Here is a 5,200-nt window from a genome sequence, read left to right on the forward strand (position 1 = left end):
GTTAGAAAATTAAAAAAAAAATGCAAATGGAAAGAAAGAATTAGTCTTCTGACTTTTTTCCTGGGAGTAAAATATATACATACATACATATATATGTATATATTATTGTCTCAACCTTTTGCTGTACATGTCACAATATTGGACTGAAATTTACATTGAATTGTAACTTGATAAGATGATGTAGCATTAGCATTTAAACCCTGATAAATGGTCAAAAGTGCATAAAGGAGTTGCAAAGGTACGTTGGAAATGCAATCTCTGATGAACTTGTAATAAAGCGAAGACATACTGGGACCAAGATGGAGCACAACTTGAGGATCTGCTGAGATCTGATTCCCCATGCTCGGATTTCATAGGAAATCTGAAATCTCTGCGGACCTTCCTGTTAGATCGTGGGAGGCAATGAAGAGGCAAGAGGACAGACAGCAACTTCAGCTCTTTATTTAAGTAAGTGACTTCTGCAAAGGCTTAGCTGGCAGCACTCCCTTTTAAAGGGAGCAGTCCCACCGGTTCAGCCACAGACAACACTTTACATTTCCCTCCATTTGAATCCACCAATCAGTGGCGGGCCCCATTTGAATCCACCAATCAGTGGTGGGCATGCAAATGTCCAGCTAAACCTGGACCTGAGTGAAGCCTACATCCCTGGCTTCACTTGCTATTTACATATGTAACACTTCCCATCACATAACTGAGAAGCAGAAACTATATTCTTAAATGAACATCCTCACGTAGCCTGTGCTTCTCTATTCTCTGTTCTTCTGGTTGGCAGTTTTCCAGGGATACACCTACAAAAGCTGCAGAAACCTTCTCACTCTTCCACCTGAAATAAATTGAGATTGTAAGGAAGTTGTTGCTCAGAAAGCCTTCTTGACTTTCTTTTTTTTTTTAAAAAAAATTTTTTATTAAAGTTTTTAAAAAAACAAAAAACAAACAAAAACAGGTATTTACATCTTCTTCTTTTCAACATCTTTGCATCAGTAATCCATATTTATACATTTTCTCTTTCTTATCTTAATATATCTTTTATACATATATTTCTAGTATATCATATATATATACTGTTATAATATATTCTCTTAATCTAAATATTTTATTTACATTTAACATAAACAGGTACCTGATTTCTTGACTTTCAGATTCCAGACTATTTGCAAGCAAAAGGATTGGAAGACACGAGGGAGGTTTGTGTGAGGGTCAGTCACTATTTTCAGTTTGTTTGAAAGAGTTTGGATCGAAATGCTGATATTACAACATGTCGATTTTTAACTCTTAATGACATATTTTATGATGACATTTATCTGTTTGGGTGTACGTAGAGCAGGGAGACAGCAGCAGCAGAAGACTCAAAAGAGACCATTGGTCATAAAAATTGTATGCCCAAAGATAGAGGCTCTAAAATATCACACATACAGTAGATTCTTTGCTTTGTTTTAAACATGAATTACAAACTCTGGTGGTCAATAAATGTGAAGTAAATTGTTTTGGATGCAAATACATGCCTACAAAGAGGTTAGAGCATCCAGACCTCTTCATCAGGAACATAAAGTCAGTGATTCTTGGCCAGGATTATCATTACAGTATTGCAAGACCAGCAACAGAAGAAAGATAATAATAGCTCAGAGAGGCTGCTTTGATATGGCATTGTCTGTATGCGTTGAGACAGCAGCATACAGAACTGTCAATCATTGCCGGCTGGAGATTTGTGAGTTTCAACCCAAACCCATCTGAAGAGCAGTAGACTTGGGAAAGCTGTTTCAGAGTGTTAAGCTCTTCTTGTGATGTTTTGGAAAGTAAACATGGGATAAAAATGGAACAGAACAAGATTTTTTCCCTTATTATCTCAGAAATATCACCATGCTGAGGGCAATAGAAATACAGAAAGTGTGTTTATGATTCTTGGCATTAACTTCTGTTAAAAAGTGTTATGATAGCCAAACAGTATGTGACTGGTCAATGCGTAAAGAGCATAGAAGATTGCTGAACTGAAGATGGCTTTGTGAAAGCAGAGCTGATGATTGCAGCCAACTGGTAAGTAGATGGCAGTCCTGATGCACTAGAACAGGGCTGTCAAACTTGCAGCCCACGGCTTGGATGCGTCATGCGCTGGCCACGCCCACACCCAGTTTAGCGAAGGGGAAAGAAGTCATGATACGTCAAGTTGTGACAATGCAAGTTTGACACCCCTGCACTAGAAGCTCTGATGTATCACATGGCATCTTTTCTTTCAGTTCAGTTGACAAGATGTTGGGGTGAGAAAAGGTTGTGATGCTATGGTTTGTGAAATAGAAATCTGCGCTGTGAGTGCAGATTGAGAATGTGCCATGACTTTTTGATTGGTGGTTGAAAATTTCCATCCAACAGCAATTCACTGCCGAATGCCAGTTGCTCCTGATGATCACTGTGCTGAGGTGAGAACTGTGCATTGCTGGGCTGAAAACTGTCAAGATGGAAAACTGAGAAGAGTTGATTCATTTGATCAAAACCTCTGACAACAACTGACAAGTTTCACATAAGAAAGGTTGCTGAACTCATTAGAGAGGATCAGATAACTCAAAGGGAAATCCATGTCAAGCCTGGCATTTCAAGGAATGAACATTATCGATGCTCAGTATCAGAACATTTATTCAAAATGGGTTCTTCATGTGCTTAGAGCAGAATTGAAAGTGTCAAAAATTGAAATTTGTCAGCAATTGTTGTCATGCTATGAGAATGAAGGTGACGAATTTCTTCAAAGCATTGTGACAACTGATGAAACATGGAATGCTTCACTTGTCTGTATGTGTGTGTGTGCGTGCGTGTGGGGGGGAATCACATCCCATGTTTTGGCAAGAAAACTCATGTTTACAGGTTTTTTGGAGGACAAAAATTGCATTGTTCAAATGGATTTCCTTAAACCTGACATCACTATTAAGTTAGAATACCTCACGGTAATTTTGAAAACTTTCAAACAATGATTACACAAAATTCAGATGCACAAAAAGAATTTATTCTGCAACATGACAAAAAAAAATTTGTTGACATAAATAAGAGTGTTTCCTCTGAACCAGGTGTATATTTCTGTGTTTGCTTGCCTGTGTTTGTGTATGCTTTTCAGCCACACAAACACAGCAGTTTCCCATATTGATACACTTGTGTATAAGGATTCCTATATTTAGTAACATGAAGACATGTTACTGTGACATCTCCAGGACATACTATTCTCACAATACATACATTCAAACAGATCACATGAATAGCAGCTCTTGGGCTGAAAAATCTGCAAATACTACTTTGTCCTGTATATCAGATTTGCCGATTGTTATTGACTTCTATGCTTTTTATTCCTGTTTCCCCCCCCGCCCAAATCAGAAGCTGCTATTTTACTATTCTGATCTTATTTGCTAAGTGAAAATCTTACTAGGAAATATTGAGGGGGAGCTGACCTTGGATAACTTGATTCTTTACAGATTGACCCAGCAGCAAAATGTACGTGTTGTTCTTAAAAGAATTTTGAGCTAGATGGCGCCAGTTAGTTCAGATTCGACTGTAGATAGGAATTGTATGGAAGGGCATGGCCTTTTCAAGACCGCACAGCTGGGATGCATTTCAAAAGAGCCCAAACTCTAGTTTGCTGATCTTGAGACAATGATAGATGGATGGACTAACGAATAAATATATGGTACCAATCAAGTATGTGGTTTGGGTGGGGGGTGGGTGGGTGGGTGGGTGGGGGAGAGGAAATGCAAAATATCATCCGGCAGCTATTTGAAACATGAGTTTGTGTGCTGTATCTTCTGAATTGAACCAACATACTTGTTAGCCTCCCCAACCATCTTGTCTGAACTGCTTTTGGATCATGTCTCTGCCCTGGGGGATACTCTGTGTACATTCAGTGGAAACTCTCTGGGCCAATTGAGAAATGACATGGGGAAAATATAGATACATGCACATTATTGGCACATTTTTCTCTATGGAGAAAATCACAATGGGGAAAGCTAATTCTAACTGGGAAGTGATGCATGAAGAAAGAGCTTCAAATGTGGTGTTAGAGTGTTAGAATTGATAGGCTGTATATCTCTGCTCATCCACAAATTCCTGGCTGATCATGGAGCTTCTGTCTTTTCCATTCCTAAAGTTGCAAGAACAACAAAAACGTCTCTGAAGAAAAGAACTGACATTGCCCTGTACACCTTAGGGATTGTCCAGGAAATAATGGAATAAATGCATGTACCTGGGAAGTTTATAAAAGGCACATAAAGATACCAGTTGTTTCCCTGCTGTTGATAGCCAGAGAATTTTTTAAAAAGATTTTATCAGGTATCTTAAAACAAAACAAAAAAAAAAAAACAAAAAAAAAAACCCACGTTCCAACAGCTGAGGTTTTCTAGAATGTCTTTTGCAGATTTAATTACTTCTACAGTATAAAGAAAACCATATATAACTTAAGTGATTTTCCTGATTTGTCTGCTCTGCTTTCCAGTTATGGATCAGTTGTCTCAACTGCATCTAACACTAATTGTTCCAATATTATTTGATTGTATTGACTACCACAGGAATGTAAAAGATTCGTATGGGACATCTTTCTGAACTGAAATGCCACGAATCGGTGGTCCAATAAAGGCACTAGCATTAGAAATATCTACTACTGTTCTGTTTCATCCAAATGCATATATTTGACAATTATACATTAAAAACATATTTTGGGACATTAGTCGTAAAGAGTTAATATCAGAAAGAGTTACAGTTTGAAAGCATCTAAAACGAGTTCTTGCATTATCTGAAAAGGTAGAAAACATTGCAAACCAAAGATACATGGTTAAAAAAATTGCTCCTAACTAGAAATGTGGATTTTCTGGGTTCTATGAAATAAAATAATATATCAATGCTAACTCACACTCCTATTATTTGTATATATCGAAAATAACGTGTGCTTATTCATATGTGTGTGCATCAGTGATCTCATGTATGAAAATGTTATGTTGAACATTGGATAAAAGTTGTTAGAGGTTTTATATTTACATCAATATCATTGCTGGTATGCTCAATCATATGTCATGCAGTAGGTCCAAATAAAGTGGCCCAGATTTATATCTATAGATTTGTGCGTGCAAATATTATGCACAACGGTGTAATATCCAAAATCTTTCCATCAGTACCTGGCGAGACAAATTGGATTAGAAAAAGTACTCCTGGGAATGATTAAGCACCCTTTCATTTT

General features: G+C 37.4%; 1 long non-coding RNA gene across 1 annotated transcript; it reads left to right on the forward strand.

The window, feature by feature from the left end:
• The first annotated feature begins 1,116 nt into the window (after window positions 1–1,116).
• On the forward strand, window positions 1,117–4,868 carry LOC148115378 (uncharacterized). Its single transcript, XR_015731930.1, has 2 exons — window positions 1,117–1,184; window positions 2,365–4,868. It is a non-coding gene; the product is annotated as an uncharacterized LOC148115378 (long non-coding RNA).
• The last annotated feature ends 332 nt before the right edge of the window (window positions 4,869–5,200 follow it).

The sequence above is a fragment of the Pantherophis guttatus genome, chromosome 2 (genome assembly GCF_059756535.1).
Source record: "Pantherophis guttatus breed Tessera chromosome 2, ASM5975653v1, whole genome shotgun sequence".
Lineage (NCBI taxonomy): Eukaryota > Metazoa > Chordata > Lepidosauria > Squamata > Colubridae > Pantherophis > Pantherophis guttatus.